The sequence below is a fragment of the Lissotriton vulgaris genome, chromosome 2_1, assembly GCF_964263255.1.
Source record: "Lissotriton vulgaris chromosome 2_1, aLisVul1.2, whole genome shotgun sequence".
NCBI lineage: Eukaryota > Metazoa > Chordata > Amphibia > Caudata > Salamandridae > Lissotriton > Lissotriton vulgaris.
Window position 1 is genome coordinate 1,000,014,634 of NC_141687.1, and position 21,748 is coordinate 1,000,036,381.

At 44.3% G+C, this 21,748-nt stretch overlaps 1 protein-coding gene across 1 annotated transcript in view; it reads right to left on the reverse strand.

The window, feature by feature from the left end:
- The window catches only part of LOC147731528 (sodium channel protein type 2 subunit alpha-like), a 951,803-nt gene extending 932,593 nt beyond the window's left edge, over positions 1-19,210 (reverse strand). The window contains exon 1 of the mRNA XM_086956592.1: positions 19,082-19,210. The gene's annotated coding sequence lies outside the window, so the exon portion shown is untranslated. The remainder of the gene's footprint in view (positions 1-19,081) is intronic.
- Positions 19,211-21,748: the final 2,538 nt, after the last annotated feature.

A 21,748-nucleotide genomic window follows, 5' to 3' on the forward strand; every position in this document is an offset into this window, starting at 1 on the left:
GAGCAGAGAAGTCAGTGCCATTTGGCAGTCCCCCGTCCCCTGCCCGAACTCCTGTCCATCTGTAGCCCCTGCCTCAAATTATCTGCTCCATAAACCAATGTGGTCTATGGCTCCTCTGCCTTCTTGATCCTTTACTCACATAAAAATATCCTCAGACCTGCCTCTCCCTCATCTTCTCCCCAGTCAGGCAAGGCATTGCAGGCAGCAGCATGCTGCCATGCCCGGGGTGGTGCTCTGCTCCCCCTTCCAGAACCTCTGGCACATGAAGAGATGCACACTGCCTCTTCCAACATTACTCTCTACCACACTAACCACCACCTCTACAAAGGTGATACGAGGGTGGGTGCGGGTTACGACAATTTTGTGTTCCAGAATGACCTATCTTTGGCCATACGGGAACGAGAAAAACTAATTATGCCCACCCGCCCCAAATGAACTTCATCAGCATCCAATTAAGCAAAGTCAGTAAACTTAGTCCAACTTCACCAAAACTTAAATCTCTCAATTTTGTTTTACTATTCAGATGTAATAAAAATCCTGCCTGCACCCTAACATAAGCACAGAGTAAGAGAAACAGCACCTTGTCCATCGGAATAGCATTTCCAGAAGAACTGTTTAGTTAATCATTAAGCTAGAATTTACTATAGAACACAACTACGTGTTAATAGTGATTCCTAATAAAAAATCAGAACACAAAACCTGAAGAACCTAATGTTGCTTAAAAAAGTAGACTATACACATCAAAATATGGAAGCAATGACTGTTGATATTAATGCCACTGACACTAAGAAATTTGAAGTTAGTTTCACTTAGATTAATGAAAATAGTGCTGGCTATTAAGACTAGAAAATCACTGGTAAACTCTGATTTATATACATGAAAATGATAACAGAATCAATGTCAGTTTAAAATTTGGGGACTCACAGATTACCGAATCCGCCTTGTTGGCAGTGACGGAGCAAATACGTAGCACTTTGCATCAAGGAAATTCCACGGCTTTGATTCTCCTTGACCTCAGCGCCGTATTCAATATGGTATCTCACGAGATCTTACTGCGTCACTTGCAAGAGTTAGGTATTGGTGACATGGCCCTGGCCTGGTTTAGATCATTTCTTGATGGCAGGACATTTCAGGTTAGTGCACCCCCTTACTGCTCTGAGGAATACGCCGTTCATAATGGAGTTCCGCAGGGATCGATGCTGAGTCATACGCTCTTTAATATTTACTTACAACCCCTGGCAACGGTGGCAAACAACAGAGAGTTGTCATTAGTATCCGACGCTGTTAACACCCAATTGGTTATCTCTTTTTCCAAAAACTGCAAACATGACCTCACCAAATTTCAGATATAATGGCAATAGCAGACTGGATGACAGCTAACTGCCTACAGCTGAATGCCAGCAAATCTGAAATTCTGCTGCTAGGGAAAGAAAAACATCTGTGGACAGAACAAAGGTGGCCAGGTGAGCTGGGGCCCGTACCCCCACCCAAGGAAGCTGAGAAAAATCTAGGTATTTGGGTGGACAGCCTTCTGTCCTTCGAAACCCAAACAAAAGTGGTCGCAGGGGCATGCTTTGGGCTTTTACGTTGACTCAAGCGCCTGTTAGGGTTCTAGGACCCGCATACTCACCAGGTCATTATCGAATCAACCATTTTATCTAGACTGGATTACTGTAACTCTCTTTATTTACGGCACAAATAAAGACGGGATTCATCATTTACAGAGGGTACAAAACGCTGCAGCACAATCTCTTTTCCCTATTCCTAAATTTCGCTTGGTATCAAAACACTTGCCCTAATTGCATTGGCTGCCAATTGATATAATAATTAATTTTAAGACCTTATGCTTTGCTCATAAAATTCTCACCCAACAAGCTCCTTCTATTCTTTCTGATCTGCTAGTGCCATATTCACTGCGACGCATGTTGCGCTCAGAGGAGCTGCACTTAGCATGCATTCCCCGAGTAAAAAGAGCAAGAGCCGGGGTCCGTTCTTTTAAAGCGTTGGCATCAAAACTCTGGAACTCCCTACCAGTGTCCATCAGAAGTATCCATAATCATCTGGCCCCCACAGAAGTATCCAAAATCATCTGGCCCCCATAAAGGCCATAGAAACTGGCTTTTCTCGAACTAATTTCACACCTCCTATGCTTTCCATCCTGCTATTCCCTGATTTTAGCGCTGGGGCAGCCATGCGCTGTATAAATCGTCTAACATAACATTATCTTAGCTCAATGTTACAGAAGCTCAGACTGGTGGGCTTATTCACAGACCCAAGCACTCAGCCATTAAGGGACCCAATAGTCTTTTTGTTATATATAATATTAAAAACTAACTTACTGGTTGTGCACAGGGCTGACTCTGAATGATTAGAGAGGGAACTTTTAGAACCAATTGTTAAAATATGGAGACCATAGTAATCAAGGGATCTGCTTCTTTCTATTTGGGTTGTGTCTCCATGTATCACTGCTTTTCAAGATTTTTTTTGACGAATTACAAAATTGGACTGTTAGTAGTAACCAGGATTCTAATATGCCCATTGCTTTACAAGACATGGAATCAGATGTCCTGCTCCAACTTGTAACAAAGCCCACACATGTAGAGGGCCATCTGCAGAACCCTCTTGTTTAGCTACCGTTTTCCAATCAATGCCTTTGGTATGCACTGACCATTGTTCTAGAGTAATGTCTGGCAATTTTTACCATGCTTTCAGGGTGTCGTTTCTGTACAACATCTCTGATATTGCCAGCTCCAGGAATAGTTATTCCAGCTGGATCACAAATGCCTTAAATAGCAATGTGTCAGCAAAACCTTGTAAAGCATATGGTAAGTTCCCCTCTACAGCCTCGTACTCTTAAGAGCTCAGTGAAAAATAGGTTCACTGTAAGGCCATGGAGATGTTCCTACTCTGACCTAGATTTTAAAAAAAGCTACAAAGCGTCCATTAATTGATACCAGCATTCTACCAGAGCGCTTGCTACACCAAGATATTAGGTCAGACCTCCAATCTCTCCAGAGACACATTTGACATAAATAAAAGCCTCTTGTAGTCCAAAGCCTGCTCTAACTTCTTTTCACGCAACAGAAGCACTATATTCATCACTTTCCGTCCCCTTTTCAGATAAGATTGTCAACCTTGGAGGAGGAGCCTAGCGCGAGACCAAGATGGCCGCGAAGGGGTTCGGCTCCGCCGACTTACCTCTCCAGACATACTATCCTGTTAATAATCATGCAGCCAAGCCCCACTCCCAGACTCTGCAGGAGAATCGACGCCCCCAAGCTGCTTTTCTGGAACGCCAGCGTTGCCCGGTCCCGGAGATACGTCGTCCGCCGATTTGCGGCCTGGAATCTTCTGAAACAGGGCACACGGGTGAGCGTGGAGCCCGCACCCAAACGCACAAACATCGGGCCGCGAGCCGGAAGTCTCGGTTCGGCCCAGCAGCGGACCCGACGTTCCCCCAACATCTTGACGGGCTTTGCGGAGTGTGCGAGACAGGGGGGGCGATATCGGAAAGACCCGCACGTTGGGTGCCTCGCTTGAACAGCCCCATGAAGAGAAGAGTGGGACCGCCCTGAGAAGTTGCGAGGCGCTGCTTTGCACAGAGGCGGCTTGAAACGGATTGGGCGACCTGGGGCCCCGGGGAGCGGCGGATTGGCGTAGCTGGCCCCGTTGACTGCTCTGCCTGCCCTGCACCACCGTCTACTCGAGGAGCTGCAAATGTGTGCAAACGGTGCAGGAGGGGTGCACACCAACCGCACTATGTGAGGGACGCCTCTGGAGACACATTGTTATGGGGCACTCTACCCTTCCGTGATATGATCCACCGCTGTTAGGGTATAGAGTTGAGTGTGCACTTGTATGACGCCGCAACGCTAATAAAGCACTTGGAGGATCTAATCATTCTTCAGATCGACTCTGGGTGCCAGGTGAGGAGTCCGGTGGCTTAGGGGGCAGTGGAACCTTTGACGGCCGGACAGGCGATTCAGACCCCTTGCCTTGCGGGCAGTGGCGTGGGCACCAGCGACTGGAGATTTGTTCCCTGTATGCTTGCCTAACCTGTGGCGGTGGGGACCGCCCCGCCTGCTGATCGACTGGTGACCCAGGTAAGGACTTGCGGAGGCTCCAGGGGGCGCGGCGACTGAAATCGGTGTGTAACGGGGAAGTGCAGGCGCCCTAAGAACCTGGCCCTGAGCACTCCTCTGTTCCATATCCGGCTTTGACTACAAAGGAGTCTAGATGGTGACTAAGGCAGACACTGAAAGATCCCTGCCCAGGTCTTCCAAGGGATCCAGGAACATCCAAACTAATAAATTAGATCGATATATCATGCCCAAAGGGTCCCCGGCGGAACTGAAGAGGGCCCAGTCGGCGGGGGAGGACGCAACAGTCGCTCCCACTGAACCAACATTGACCGATCTCATGGTAGCCATAAATGGGGTCCAGGCGTCTCTAGGTCAGAAGATGGAAGATTTAGACAACAAACTGGACACGGTCGCGATAGAGGTGAGACTGATACGGGCGGATCTCACGAAGGCAAGTGGGAAAGTGAAATCACTTGAAATTAAGACGGCCAGCCTAACCGACGATGTGACATTGCTGCAGCAAGAGGTGCGTGATCTTAAGGCCTCAAGAGCTCTTACGGATCGCAAATTGGATGAATTTGAGGGAAGGGTCAGGTGGAACAATATTCACATTCTTGGGGTGCCCAAAAAATCAGAGGGCCAAACACCAGATCTGTTTGTTGAAGACGTTGTCCTCAAACACCTCAGGCCTAAGGGATTGAGTAACTTTTTCACAATCGAGCGTGCGCACAGAGTGCCGGGCGGCGGCCCAGGCCCGGGGTCCCTCCTCGCCCTATGATTGCGAGGGTCCTGAATTTCCGAGATAGAGATGTGATCTTGCAAGCGGCACGAGCGGGGACCTCCCTGCGATACGAAAATGCGACACTCTACCCTTTCCTGGACTTCACTCAACTGATACAGAAACAACGGCAGAGCTTCCTGTCGGTGAAAAAGAAACTCAGGGACAAGGGACTAAAATATGCTATGATGTTTCCGGCCCGCCTCCGGGTGGAACTTAACGGGAAGGCCTGGTTCTTTGATAACCCTGGGGTAGCGTCGGACTGGTTGGAGGGTGTGCACTTGAGCGAGGCAGAGGACCGAGATCGAGGTGGAGCTGATGAACAGTAGGACTACACATAAGGAAGGCCGCTGGATTTAAGCTGTAGTGTTGTACGGTCGGGAGGTGGGGTGGGTCCGCAGCCAATATCTTGATTGGACCTGGTAAAGTAGAAATTACTGTGGACTGACCTGGATTCGAAGAGGTGTGTAGCGAGGCTGGGGGGGAGGTGGGTGGGGGGGGTTTAGGCCCTCCTTCCTTTTTCTACCTTTAGTTAGTTTGTAGGTTAGTGTTTGGGCGACAGGCACGCTGCTAGTTGGGGATGGGCGTTAGTCAAATTCAGGGGTGCAGGGAGGGGGTGGGGGTTTGAGAGTAAGAGGGTTTTTTAAATTGAGATTGCATTGTGTGCTTTTATAATCGCAATTCGTTTTTACTTTTTTTATTGCATCTGGAGACAGAGCTATGACCATATTTTTTCCTCACCACTACAATGTCTGTTGTTAGAGGGGATTGGAGATAAATGTGCTCAGTTGGAATGTAAATGGTCTAGGGGATAGAATTAAAAGAGGGATGGTAAGCCAATTGTTTCGGAGACATGCCCCAGACGTGGTGTTGCTACAGGAGACGCATCTTTTCGGTAATCGTTGCATGGCCTTGCACAGGGGGTATATAAGTTAGTGGCTCATTCCGGGTTCACTACGGGGTCCAGAGGGACAGGTATCTTGGTGAGAAACTCCTTTCCCCTGGCCATCCAGGCCACATGGACTGATCAGCGTGGGAGGTATATCGGCATATCCGGGTTGTGGAAGGGGAGAACTGTCACTTTTATGTCTGTTTATGTTCCACCAGGCCTGCAGACTGACACTTTCTGATTTTCCTAACTCTGCCCGTGGGTTTATTGGTGATGGGCGGGTAATTCAATGCCGTGATAGATGGCGAGGTAGATCGACACCCAGCCCGAATGCTGATCCCGTAAAAGAAAAAAAAAAAAGATTGCCAACTTTCAAGTAGGCTTCGAACCTCAAATGCATTTTGAAAACCATCGGCCTTTTAAACATTCTCCCAATCTTACCTCATTTTCGGATTTTATATCCAGTTACTCTGGGTGAGATCCAGGTTATTTCTTCTACTATAAAGTCAGGTTCCACCAAGAACCTTTTTTTCTACACACATCTTTCCTCTAGTATTTACAATAATGGACCTGTTCTTACTGATTAGTGTAACTTTTCACTTAACTCCACCACCATTCCCGAACAATGATTCCATGGCTCATTTATTGAGAAAACCCAATGCTAATCCTTTGGACCTTACAAAATACGGGGCTACTGCCCTTAAGACAAACTTAAGACAGACTTAAGACAGACTTAAGACAAACTCAAGACAGACTTAAGGCAGACTTAAGACTTAAGTTTGTCCTAAGTCCATCTTAAGTCTGTCTTAAGTCTATCTTAAGTTTGTCTTAAGTCGATCTTAAGTCTGTCTTAAGTCTATCTTAAGTTTGTCTTAAGCTACACTTCTAAAATAACCCCTGCTCAGCCCCTGGGTAGCTTGGCACGAGCAGACAGGCTTATCTCAGAGGCAGTGTGTTAAGCATTTGTGAACACATACAGTATTACAGTGACATCACTACAGATGGACACCACACAGGTTGTATATCAAAAATAGGTATTTTTATATAGACTTAACACAAGACCACAAATGACAAAAATCCACACTACTGTACTTTAGAATGGTAGTAATAGCTTAGCTCACTTTAGATGGTAAATGCAACACTTTACGTTCAATGTACCTTTGAATGCGTAACGCTATACAAACAAAAGAATTGCAGGGAAGGTGATGCGTCAGTTCCTTACTCCGGGGGAGGTGATGCGTCAGTCCCCTACTGCTGTGTAGGGGACGGTGATGCGTCGGTTCCGTACCGGAGGGGAGGTGATGCGTCGGTTCTTCTCCGTGTGGGGAGGTGATGCGTAGGTTTCTTACTGCGCTTCTATGGCGATGCGACCCGCAGTGTCGCGATGACGATCCGGTGCAATGCAACAAAAAAGGCGCCTTCTTCTTGATGCAACAACGAAGGGGCGATGCGTGCACGCCCAACGGCCGTGCGGCGACTCTGCGAATATTCTGACCCACGACAGGCCCTGCAACACGCTTCTCCGGCGATGCGACAGCGTCTGCTGCAACAGCGACACTGTTCTCCGGTGATGAATGGCGATCTCGGTGATGCGATGGCGACAGCTGCAGCGGCAACACCCTTAATCAGTGATGTGACAACAGCGACTTCTGCAGCGACACGCTTCTTCTCCGTGAGTCGTGTTTCCAGCTCCCAGCGACACGCTTCTTCTCCGTGAGTCGCACTCCCAGCGACACGCAGTCTCTCAGGAGGTACAGCACAACAGCAGGCACTTCAAATTCCCAGCAAAGAAATTCAGGTGAGCTGGTGGGTGACGTCTGTTGTCCTGAGACTTCAGCAGCCAGTATTGTGGACTATTCAGGTCCCAGTTGGCCCCCTCCCACCACTCTACATGCAGATGGGTTTATTTAACCCTGTGCTGACTCACCCTGTCTCCTGGAATCCCCCAGCCCATGTCACTCGAACTCCAGACAAGGAATACACAACCTAGCAGAGGGAGGCATAGATAGTTAGACAAGAAAATACACACTTTTTTAAAGTGGTATTTTCAAACACAGAATGTTAAAACTTACTTCATTAAAAGATGTGTTTTATCATTCTGAGTTCAGGCATACTAAACTCGAATTTCTACCTAGTTCCCTGAGTCAGTTAGGATTATAAGATGTTATAATCAAACTGCTCATTCTGGCCTATGGGGAACAGATAACCTTGCAAAAGTGAAAAACGGAAATGGTTGTAATTCACTATACAGACATGCCACACACATCAGGGCATGTCCTACCTTTTACCTACAATGCAACCTGCTCTTGGGCTAACATAGGGGTGACTAATTTGCAGAAAAGGGAAGGTTTAGGGGCTGGCAAGTGGGTGCACTTGCCAGTCAACATGGCAGTACCAGACTGCACACAGGCTCTGCAATGGCAGACCTGAGACACACTTTACAGGCTACTTCTGTGGGTGGCACAACCAGTGCTGCAAGCCCACCAGCAGCATTTGATTTACACGCCCTGGGCACACTCAGTGCACTGTACTAGGGTCTGACAAGTAAACCAAATCAGCCAATCATGGAGTCACTAATCCATACATCAATTTACCATAGGGAGCACTTGCACTGTGGCACTGAATAGCAGAGGCACAGTGCCCAAAGCATCTATAACAGCAAAAACATATGAGGCAACAGCAAAAAATGGAAGGGAGACCCACACCAATGGTGCCAGGTCTAACAGTTTAGCTTATAAAGCCCTTTATAACACCTGCCCCTTTATGAATGTAAGTAACTCAATTTCCATCAACCGGCAGGAGCTCTTCAAGCTGCCAATCATTACCTTACATTTGTACCCAGAATTTTAATACTAGTTGTGGAAGCTACACTTTTTCTCATCAGACACCCAACAACTGGACTTCTCTGCCTCTATCCCTCAGTCAACAATCCACCTTGTATATTCTCCGAAAACACTTGAAACCCCCCTTTTCATACAAGACTAAGGGCCATTATATACTATGGGATTTATATTTCGGTGGACGGGCTATCCTTCACCATTGTGATGGAGTAACCCATCCACCAAGATCTAAGGCCCTAACTTTTTCTTACAGTTCTATCAGCGACAGGATGCCCTATCATGATTGGCACTTGCGCTCTACAAATATTAAACAAATAAATAATAGACTCTTCCTGATTGCTCAGATAGGCGTTCAGCCCTGATTGTCAACAATGCACAGAGCGGTAGTACTGAGTGTCCTTAAAAGAGGGTCTATGGATCTAGGACCATACTACCTACCTCTATGTGCATTTGTTGACTTTTCCAAAGTCTTTGACCAGATTTTATGTGAATTGTGGAAGCAAATGATTACTCTTGGATTCCCAAGTGGTTGAACCTGTATATCGTCAGCCTTTACTTCAACACTTAGGGCCATACTTATGATCCGATTTGCATCGCCCAGCCCACGCAAGATGGTGCTAGAGTGACACAAACCTAAAGTCATATTTTTAAAGCTGTGCAAAGCCACTTTGCGTAGCTTTGAATGGCTTCAAAAATATGGAGTAATGCAACTTAGAGCAAATCGCTGTGTTGCTTTACTCTGTGCAAAGGAGGTTTTCCATAGGTAATGTGGGGGTGTTCCCACACAACTTCCATGGTTTATGATGCATTCCTAGATTTAGCAAACTAGGTAAATCTGGGAAGGTGCCAAAAAGATACGCCTCCCAGGGTAAGGCGTAACGGGGAGAAATATCTTTATTTCTCTTCGTTTTTTCCTCTTTCGATGTGTGGTGCATCTTGCAACACACATAGAAAGTGGGAAAAGCCTCTCTGGATTGTTTTTGTGCAGGAATGTGCCCCGCCCTGCACATAAACAGTCCTGCCAACAACACAGGCACTCTTGCACCATGGTGCAGGAGTGCCTGTGTTGGCTCTAGGCTGCCAAAATGGCACCAGCACAAGGGGAAAAAACAGGAATGCACTGTATTGGATAAATACGGCGCATTGCTACCCTTTCCCTGTGCCAAATGGCAGCGACGATAGGTAACTTACTGTGCTGCCCTGCGCCACAACGGTCATAAATATGGCCCTTAGGGCCAAATTACGAGTTCTTCATCATTTTCCGACCCATGCGTAAGCTACTGTTTTAAGCATGGGTTGCAATCATGAAGTATTCACATTTGACACTCCAGGTAGTGAAAAAGACCATTTATAAGGACAGGACTGCAAATTCCAAAACAGCTCAATAACATATTACACCATAACAGAATCTCAAATCTCCCCCTTTTGTTCTTCCTTCCAGAACTTTCACCCATCCAGCAGCATCACTATTCTTTACACCACCTGAGCCCACAATCTCCTTCCCTCCATAGACTAGTTCTCCTATCTTACACAAACTTCCTTTCGATCTAACCCTTCCTTGCTCTATCCCAGGGCATCCTGCCCACTGCCATACTACCCTGCTTACAACTCCTCCCCCGAGGGGTGGGTAGGCCTGCATCTGATCCTCCACCCCCATTCTCCTGCTCTAACCTACCCTACAACTTGTCCTAACCATGGCAACCCCTCTTCAATAAGCCAGCCGAAAACTCCCTCCCTCCCCCATCTGCAGGATGGATGGGAGGTAATTGCGATACCCGCTCCACTGGGGGTAAGAGCCAGACGTAGGCTAAGCCTCTCTCTGCGTTTATTTAAAACCCATCCTTAACCCCATCCCCTGCCCACTTAAAACCTATCCTGCCACCTCATTTTCCCCTTGACGAACACTCCCATGGGAAGACTAGGCTGTGCCTTTGCTTCACATGGTTTCCAGCATTACAACTGAGAAGGTATTTGACTAAAAGGTCAATCCTGATGAAACCGAAAAAGAAAAAACATATGGTACTTACTGTATTAAGAGGATTTTGGTGTGTTAAACACCAAAATCAGCATATTCTTCCCCATAAATATATAATAGGCGCTATTTATCGCACCCGATTAATAACATACCCCAATGTATCATTATTTATCAGGGTGATAAATAATGCTTTCGCTCGTAATTAGGGCACTAGCTATATATATATCCCCAAACTAACTCTGCCTTTGTTTCCCTCAAGCTTCCATTATTCTCTGGCATCTGGAAATGTTGCGTATTTATTCACACCATTTTTAATATTTACGTGAGAGCTCTGAACAATTTTCTCTTAGACTCTTGGGCTCTTTCACCATATCTTGACAGCATTGAGATAGAAGCGGTCAGCAATGCTGACGACCTGTGGTATGTAATCAGAGATACCTTGGTTACAGTAGGTCATGGGTACTCACTAACTTTCTGTCGGGTGCCAAAATTACATTGTGGTTGACGGCCGAGGGCCGCACCGGTAGGGGTGGGGTCAGTGGGGGGCGGGGCTAGAGTAAAAAAATTAAACCAGTTTCAAAACATTAGACAATGCTGTATTTCAAAATTAGATTTAACTACAAAGAGCACATTTTGATAATACATTTTTATTAGCAGAAATAGCAATCTTAAGAGGCATTGCATAACTTCATACACACTTTGACCCCAATTCCATCACAGTCTCTCTCTCTCTCAGTCAGTCAGTCAGTCTCTCTCTCTTTCTGTCAGGCAGTCTCTCGCTCTCTCTCTGTCAGTCTCTCTAGACTGTTTCTCTCTCAGCCAGTCAGTTAGTCTCTCTCTCTCTGTAGCTCAGTCGTCTCTCTCCCTCAGTCAGTCCGTCAGTCAGTCTCTCTCTCTCTCTCAGTCAGTCTCTATCTCAGTCAGTCTCTCTCTCTCAGTCAGTCTCTCTGTCAGTCAGTCTCTCTGTCAGTCAGTCTCTCTGTCAGTCAGTCTCTGTCAGTCAGTCAGTCTCTGTCAGTCAGTCAGTCTCTCTCTCCTAGTCAGTCAGTCAGTCTCTCTCTGTCAGTCTCTCTCTCTCTCTGTCAGTCAATCTATCTCTCTGTCAGTCAGTCAGTCTCTCTCTCTATCTCTCTGTCAGTCAGTTTCTCTCTGTCAGTCAGTCTCTCTGTCAGTCTCTGTCAGTCTCTCTCTCGGCCAGTCTCTCTCTCTCTCAGTCAGTATTAGTCAGTCAGTCTCTATAAGTCAGTCAGTCTGAGTAGATGGCAGGCATACTGGCTAATTAATCAAATGAAACCCCTAAAGATCAATAAACACAAGAATTGTATTGTATATTGGATTTATATAGCGCTTATCACCCAGGGGTCTCTAAGCGCTTGCCTTGGGAACCCGTCCTGGCTTTTCCCTGCGAGATAGCCCCTACAGGGCATCTCCAAGGTGAAAGCCAGGCATCCGGCCGCGGGGGGCCGTTGTGGAGATTAAGCAAGCTTAATGCCCAGAGTTGCAGAGTCTGAACCCATGATTAGGTCAGGCACCGAAGCGAGAATTATCGAGTCCGTGGACATTTGCGCTCAAGACCCTGCTGCGTTGGGAATTGAACCCTGGTCCTGGGTCTGACCTCTGCTTCAGGGTCTGCCTGCTCTAACCAGTGAGCCACACCTCTCCTCTATCAAGAGCTGAAATATATGAATCAGTTATAGTAGGTTTAAAGGGCCTCAGTTCATTCATGGATTTCCATTGATCCAAGGTGAAGATCATTTTTTGTGTATGGTAGCAAAGGCTTTGAGCTGTATCTATCATAGCATACTACCTTCCTATCATTGAGATGATTTGCCACAGAAACCCCACAACAATCTTGATGTATTGTGTGAGTATGACTGCTGTCTGTAAGTATCTCACTTTGCACCCAGTAAGTCCCTACTTGGAGAACGCTATTAGGGCTGTAGAATAATACACCCTAAGACTGCAGGCTTGCTTGAAATCCACCCAGAATGGTGCTTCAATACTGAAGCCTTCACGAGTCTCTTTATGTTGTACAGGGCGCGGCTGGACACACTAGGATATTTTCTCTATAGAAACATCACAGGTACCAAGAAGGAAAATTCACAGCTTTAGCTTGATTTTAGTATGGTGAGGGCTGATAAATATAGATTAAAAAACAGTATCAGCATTGAAATATTTTGAAACTAACAGCTAAAGAGGTGACTTTAATTCTGGCAGATGACCAAAAGCTCATCTGATCAACAGAGGCAGGGGTCCATATTCCTGATAGAGGACAGCCTACCTTGAAGAGAGATCCCTGCCAGCCTGACATCGGGTCTTCGCCCTAAATTACATTCACCTGTTTGGCAGATGCACTTAAGGAAACCTGAATGCCATTAGGCAACATGTCTTTGCCAGTTCAGAATACATTTTTTTGTATTTCACAAACTTCTAAAGTCTGACGGGCAGTTTTGTTGTGTATGTGGGGGGGCATTTCCTTTTCAGTGCCAGCATGGCTTGCATTGCAGCTCTAAGCAGGGAAGCCCGCTTATGGTTGCCCCATCACCACTGTGTCAAGGCAGTCCAATGGTGGCAGGACCACCAGATCAAGGATTTCCACTGATGAAGGTGTCTTTAGCACCACTGGCAGAAAACCTGTGGTCCCTCTACCTTGAAATGGGATATGGACCATGACTTTGGTAGATGGGGCATCAACTGTTTACTGGCAGATGCTCAACGGGTGCCAACCTCTAAATGACACTCTAAGATTGAGGTATACTTTTACCACATGACATTGTCATGCTCACTGATTGCTGTGTTTTGGAAATAGATAATGTCCTCCCTGTCTCGAATACTGGACCACATAATTACACTGACACACAAAGAAGGATATTGGGGATACCAGAATACCTTGGACATACAACGGGAGAGAGGTACTACGATGGGATGGCTGCGATGACTGCTAAAAGGGATACCGCCCATAAATGGAGCTCAGCAACCACACACAAGCTAACGGAATGGCGGACTGGGATGGACCAGTGTGCGACCTTGGAGGTGCAGGGCTGCACCCACAAGCATTAACAAATACGGGGGAAATGGTTTGACTATTACGATCTGCGAGCTATCAGTGTTAACAATTAAATATGTACTTCTGTATGGGTATGAGAAGGTGCTACAGAATGACTTCGTGAACAACGTTGTGAATATCTCAAAATTAATAAAACTGGTTATCAAAAAAAAAGATTGAAGTTTACAAGCTGTCAGTTAAGGTTCATGCAAAAATGGTTAGGGGTTCTGCCCACTTAACCCTCCCGTACCTGAGCAGGAGACATCCAAGGATGAGAAAGTAGCAACAAGGGGTACCGAAGGGATCAATCCACTTTTAATTTTCAAACAAGAGACAATTAATTATCTTGTGAATAACAAATTAAACATTGGGAAAATATATAGGTTAATTCATATACACACATATGAGCGGACATCCAGGGAGGCACGACAACCAACAATCTATATACAAAACATCACATATACATCATATACAAATATACAAAACATTTACAATATCAACAAACACTTATCTGTACCCTAAATACAAAAAATATATAAGAATATATATACACCAATTAAAGTAAGTGCCTCCTCTTAATTTACAATGGAGTGCACAACAAAGTGGTAGTCCCAAAAGCAAAGCACCAGGGGGTTAGAACATCAACCCAATCTCTATGTGTATTGGTGCACATCTGACAAAAATCAAATCTTTCTTAAGTTGTAACAGGGGACTCCATTCAAAGCAAAAGGTTCATTTATGGCCATCGGCAAAATACTATACTGTTTATATTGTCATCATTGTGCAATAGAATCCTTAAGTAGCAAAGTATAAAATATTGAAATATCCAAACAAAATTCGAAATTGGCACAAATCAGGCGACAATATCAACTCAATAATGGGATGTATGTCGTTACAACGCATACTTTTACTCCGCGTACCATTACAACGCGGTATTTACAACGCATACCGCTACAACGCATAGCGCTTTGGGGTGCTGGATAGTGGTAAGTATAATTTACTATTCTAACTCGAGTCCCCGTGGACCCTAGGGAAGGTGTTGGATAGTAAATTAAACTTACCTCTTATCCTAGAGCGCCCCCCAGCGCAATGCGTTGTAACGGTATGCGTTGTAATGCCTGCGTTTTAGTGGTAGTGCGGAGTAAAAAATGTGTTGTAACAGGTGAATACCCAATAATGTGTTAGGAACATGGCAGTGCCAGCCCATCAGAAAATGGCTTTGCCGATTATGCTGCAGAACTATGGATCCCTTAGGACATATGTTGCTTTTTTGAAAGTCAATAAATCAACATATACACCACACAGTTGTTCTCCCTTTCACATGTATGCGGACGACACACAACTCTATCTCAAGATCCACTCTTTAGAAGATATTACAATGCTCAACACAACACTCAGGAACACTCAGATTTGGTTGGCAGAAAACCATCTCAAATTGAACGCTCAAAAAACTGAATTCCTACTTATTGCACCACCGTCCAAAGTCCCCATGATGCAAGACCTGGTCAAATATATCACTGCATTCAACGTCAAACCTAACATTGTAGACTCTGCTAAATCCCTGGGAATAACTCTTGATAGCAACCTTACCATGCAAAAACACATTAGTAATGCAATAAATGGAGCAAACTTCCAGATCAACACGTTGAGGAAGCTGAAACCATTTTTGCCAGCTAACGATTTTAAGCTGGCAGTTCAAGCGCTTGTTATCCCGAGGGTGGAGTACGGAAGTGTTTCCCTATGTGGCCTCCCTAAAGCATCAACAGCACAAATAAGAGCCACTATAAATGCAGCAGCAAGACTCATCACTGGCTCAAAGAAAAGCTTTCATATTTCCCCAGACTTAAAAGCCTTGAACTGGTTTCCGTTTGAAGACAGAATTCACCTAAAGATTGAATGCCTGACTCACAAGGCCCTACACCACAAAGCACCCAGCTACCTCGCACAGAAGTTGACGATCTCGGGTGGATCAAGGGCTTCAAGAAACGCTGAAAACCTGCTACTGAAACCCCAAAGATTCAACAGGAAGATAAACAAACCTTCTCTGGGATGGCGCCCAGGATTTGGAACTCCCTGCCCCCAGAAACAAGACTAAACACCTCTACTATTTCATTCAAAAAGGAAGTGAAAGAGTTCCTCATGGCAAAACTCACCTACCCATAGTCCAAGGTATCTCGCTGACCAAGCACCTCCTTTCCTTGACACCCTCTAGGACAAAGGGCCTCCAGTCTTTTTAGGTACGCACACTGACCACTACCTAATTCTACATTCTCATGTTGTACCCTTATGCCTCACTTTTGTAATATGTACTTTGTATTCTTGATGTGCCTACATTTACTCGTTTGTATACCTAGCTTAACTGATTGTAATGCGCTCTGATATCCGCAAGGATCTTGTTCGCGCTATATAAGACCTTCAAAATAAATAAATATATAAATAAGTTAAGTCACACAAGAGTTTGAAGATAGTCTCACTGGGTGGTCCTATTTGTTAACTTCCTTGAAGTGTATTAAATTATACAAATATATGGTATTTTTCTATGTTTTTAACTGAAAATAAAGACATTTAAAAAAATTGAATAACTAGCGAAAAAATGTATGTTCTGTGGATCTAACATCATGTGCCCGACAGGAACAGCCTCACATTCATGATGCAAAGTGACAATGAAGTAGAAATGGCCAAATAACGCCTTCTATACTGGCGTAATCTGAATGTGTTTTCATATTGACATTATCCTTATGTTTACCCATAACTGAAGCTTTATTAATGTTCTTGAGCACTTTCTGGGTTACCGTATTACACGTGTCATTGAAAAGAATCTGCTCAAGAGAGCTAAAAGTGTTGGCAAAATGTATCTTACTGCTTTATCTTGCAGTTGTAATTCGTGTTTTTTAACATTTTCTTTTAAAGTGTATATGTATTCACTACGAGGATGCAGAGGTGCAAGTGCATGTTTGCTTATGAGAGTGCCATTGTGCGCGTGTGTGTGTGAAGGTGAACTTGCATGTATGTATTTACATCAGATCAGGTACAGGTGGGAAACACCATTGCATATAACATGCACTGAACTTATTATGTGTTGTGCTCAGGTTGTTGAACCAAAGAAAGTAGTTTTGTACCTGGGCCCCTTTAAAAATCTAGAGCTAATAAGACGTCAGCGGTTGTCAATGCTAAAGATGCTTTCGCAACAGAGGCTTCAGCCCACTGGGATGTGTCCTGACAACTGAGGTCGAAAACACGCGTGTCATGGTTATTCCTACACGATCATGCCTCACAAGAGTATATTTTGAACATTCAGCCAAGAAACTGATTAATATTTTGGAATACATTTGCATTTCAAATTCTGTCATGTCCGTTGCCAAGTACCTTCCTAGGAGCACAGATCTAACCTCTGTCCCGCTTTAATAAAATGATGTTTTCATGCAGCATAACACCCAAAGGACGTGTGCTTCACACAGTAACCAATTAAGCACAATAGGGCAGATATACGAACCTTAAACCGTGAGGAACTGCTCAAAGATGTATTCAACAACTTTGTGTATTTGTTTGTAAATATGCAATACCCGATTGTGGTTTCATGTTATTTAGGTGGGGTAAGTGAAACACATTTTTCATTGAATGTAGGATACCGTAAGAGGGGTCTTTTAAAGTCTTTTCTCATGAATTTAGTCTCCGAATGGCTGGAATTAGGTTGCACAAAACAGGATGCATGGTCTGGAAGCGCTATATGAATATGCAGGAGCTCACACAAGGGGCAGGTGGTGTAGGAAGGTGCTTGGAGTCACCAAGCATGCAAACCCCTACTCTGAACTGTGGGCCTCTGCTCATGCCGGACACAGGCTCGACTGACTACACACTGATGGTATAAGCCTCACATTCTGAAATAAATTTCAAGTGTGGGGAGCCCAATCGCCATTCATCCGTGGGTGAGCTGGGGAAGGCATCTATTTGCAGCACACACATGAATACATCTTGCCCATTTTGGTGAAAATGCCCTGCTGGGGAAATCCCAATTTGTGAAAAAAAATGGGTTTCGGAAATATTCACAGTTTGAACACGTGTACAGTATAGCATTACATTGATGGAGCCAAGCTTGTGCATTCACACTTCTTTAGCAAATTCATTCCATTAACTTATTCGATTTGGCCAAATTTCACTTCAGACCTTATTTTAAAGAAGTGCACTCAACAACTCCGAATCATATTTGACCGTGAAAGCAATTTAGTTTTATTTTTGGGTTTGCATAACCTTCCACTTAAAACAATTAAAACAAAGGTGTTTAAATATGTCTACAACACACAGCATATATATATATATATATATATATATATATATATATATATATATATATATATATATATATATATATATATATATATATATATATTTCAAGGTGTTTGCATTACTTCGGGGGCATTGCTAAATACCTTTTAAAAGCACACCCCACGTGTAGTCCAGCAATACATCCACGTTCTGCCACTCAGTGCAAAACCTTCCTACTGAGGGGCACCGGCTGGATGAAGGCGGAAGCTTCTTTTCGGAAATATAAGCATTATTTTCCTTTTTGTCAAATAGGGCAAATATTCTGTCCCGTATACACACAAATGTTAAAAAAATGCAGTTTTAAAGGTTGAAAATACCACCATACTAAAATGGACGAGCATTAGCCTTCGTAGTTCCCAGGTGTGGAACTCTGTAACCAAGAGCGACAGTTCGTAGTTGGTCTAGAGAGAAGCCCAATTAATGTAAAAGAGGCATGGAATCATGCCTCGCTGGATATGCGTTTCAAAGACGCCGCGAAGAGTGCGGTCTCTCGTGGAGGTTAAGGGCGGCTAAAAAAAACTGCCTGGTCAGAACGGCAGCGCGTGACAGGGCAAGGCGAGGTGGAACGCGGGCCTGCCGCTCGCACCTTCTGTGAGAAACCGCGGCAGAGGGCCTGGACAATCCAGCATTTGAACTGGAAGGAGCCGCCTCGTCGCCGCGCAGAGCAAAACAGCAAATATGCCGCATGGTGAAGGGAAAGCAAGCTTTTTTCCGCCGCCGCTTGACTCCGCAGAAGTACAGTACAATGTGCTAATTATAAGGCGCAGGGAAGGCTATCAGCAGACACACACCAGCACTCCCATTCCACCTGGGACTGAGCAAGGGAAATCAACAGAGCACCAGCGGCAGAACAAGCAAGCGAAATATGAACGTTAAAAAAACAACTGCAACACGTTCGAGGGCTATTGAGCCAAGGTCATGGTTTAATCACAAAGGTACACTGCTAAGCAGAAAACGCAATTTTCTTAAAGCAATGCCTGTAATACGGTAATTTGCGTTTTTAAAGCCATGTCGTTTTTTTGAATAAAAAATTACGTTCGCCTTTTTCTCTGTCAGCTGCTGCAGTATTCATTGCGGGTTAGCACGTGAAGACGGGCAGTAACGCCGCAGATTCACCATGATGTGAAATGCAGTAAGTACCATCTTACCTGTTCACGCGGGGATTGCGGAATCTCATCCTGGGAAAGACCGGTGTTCCGGGGTGTAAGGCCTCAGTGCTCTGTTGAATGAAGGCTGTGCTTGTGGTCGCCCGCGACGAAGGACGGACACGTTCTTTAAATAATTCGCAGTACGAAAAAGCAAACAAAACAAAGAGACCTCTCTCCTGAATCTTCTCCTTTTCATTTTCTGAGACTCACCCTATGGTAGCTAATATACCAGACTGATTTTGAAAAAAAAAAAAAAGCATAAGACAACATATTGCATAGGAGCGCCACCTACTGACACATAGTAGTATAAACGAAACGATATGAACTCAGTGTTTCTGAAACGTATGTACACTCATGTAGAGGACAGTTGGATATTTGTTTTCAGTTGATATACTTTAGTTTCGTGTGGTATGAGTAAGTGATGTGACGAAAACCTTGGGAGTGAGGGGCGCCTGCAGTGTATGATGAAGGCGTCCACACCGTCCATGTGGTTCCCCACTTCCTACCTTCACGAGTCCTCATCATGGAGCCAAGCTATCCCAGAGTTTGCACAGACATACATGCTCTGGAGTTAACTGGAGTTAGTATACAGTTCTAATATTCACGAGCAACAGAAGTTACAGTCTCACATGTCACACAAAGCCCGAATTCACAATCTCTCCCAATCTCCATGAATATATATTTTTCCCTCACCTCATTCTTCGTATCCTTCTAAATTAGTCTGACCCTTCTCTAGTGTGATTCGTGTAATGCACACTTCTTGTGTTGAAAATATATATAATTTCAATGAAGCAATTCCATGCAGCAAAATAATCCCTAGAAAGCATTTTAGCATGTAATTTACAAAGATTGCACCACCATACTATATGGTGAAAGCTAAATTCATTCACCATATAGGAAATGGGAAAATCATTGACAGAACTTAACAACCGCATTCCTATAATTACCGATGTATAACCAGGTGTGAGACCCGAAAGTTCCTGCCAAACCGGCTCCCAGACTTTTCTTAGGTTACTGCGCCTAGGGTGCTTTTGTATGACCACCAATTCTAGAGCACAAAGGAATTAAAGCTCCGGCCAGCTAGCTCAGCGGTCACTAGAAACCTTCTTGAATAAACAAGAAGGGATTAGTTTCTGACAACCGCATAAACATGACAACTTATCTCTAGATTCGCGGAAACAATAGATAGCTATTTTACTCAGTCAATTGTGCATGCTTCGTTTCACCAGAGGTGCTGAGAAAATAGAGAGACGGGCTTTTTCAATAAAAAGTATTTATTGAACAGTCTTCTTTCTCAAGCATGAGAAATGTACTGCTACAATCGTAATACTGGTTATAAAGTACAAGGCATATAATACGAACAGTATTATAAAGTAGTAGCTGAATTTCTCAGCAAGAGAAAAGACAGCGTCTCTCAGTGCGTCAGCTGGAGGGTCCGCTTCCTTCTGCACTTGCTGCTGCAGGGCGTCAGGCAAGTAGTTAGTCGATCTGCTCCAAACCACCGTGTGTTTGTCTGGGCAAATGTAGGCATATTTATACTTTGGAGGTGCCGAGTTTGACGTATGATTGGACTTAATAACGTCACTCAAAGACCCAGTTCTGTGAAAACTCCATGATTTCCTAGATAAATTAGTATTCAGGCAAGGGGAAGTCCCTAGCTGCTGAAGGCAGGTTTTTCTAAGAAATCGTTGTTGATTCTCGGAACTTAGTGGAAGTAGCCATGCGGTATTTGGGCTGCATAGGCTCAGTCTAAATATGATAATGATTCTTATGCCTATATAAGAATCGGATCATTTATACCTATATAAGGGCATGAATCGGGAAAATTACACTAGGGTCCTAGATTCATTTACAACACAGGTAGGCTTATCTAAAGAGGCAATGTGTAAAGTATTTGTACTACACACACAAACACAGTAACATAATGAAAGCAAAACAAAAATTCTCCACACAAAGTTAAAGAAACAGAGAATAATTCTATGTGAAGATCAAGACCAAAATGACAAAATCCAATAAGTTGAACCAGAGTTATGAATTTTTTAAAGAATAAAACAAAAAAAGTGCTTTGTAGTCAATAGTGCTAAAAGTTTAATTGAGGTCTCAGTAGACCAGGATGAATCCAAAGTTCAGGTTGACCGCGATGGAGGGCAAGCCTGCTACAAGACTCAGACAGGTCCTGCTGTAGTGTAGTTCCTATTTTCCCAATAGGCTCTGCGCAATGGAATAACAATTTACAATTTATAAGCTTTATTCGACATTTTGTCATAAAAGCATTCACCTAGCCCTATACAATAAATACTACTTATAAAAAATACTTCTAAAAATACATATTAAACATTTGATGTCGAATAAGACGTAATAAAAGGTCATAAAATTACAACACATTTTTACAATTTAAGAGACACATTTCATAGGTTAAAAAACGTACAGTTTGTCGCAATAAAACAATTTATGGATATACATAATTTCATTATGATACAGTAGCCAATAATGATCGGGTACGAATTAGCCACGACCATGCCAGATACTTTGCTACACCAACCACATATAATGTTGTACAATCTGATTCAAGTATCCTGAGGGCTTCGGCTTGGCTTCGGGTTCCCAACTTTAAGCACACCGGTTTTAACCACTTACGTCTGGGGGCCAAATACAGTGGGCAACAAA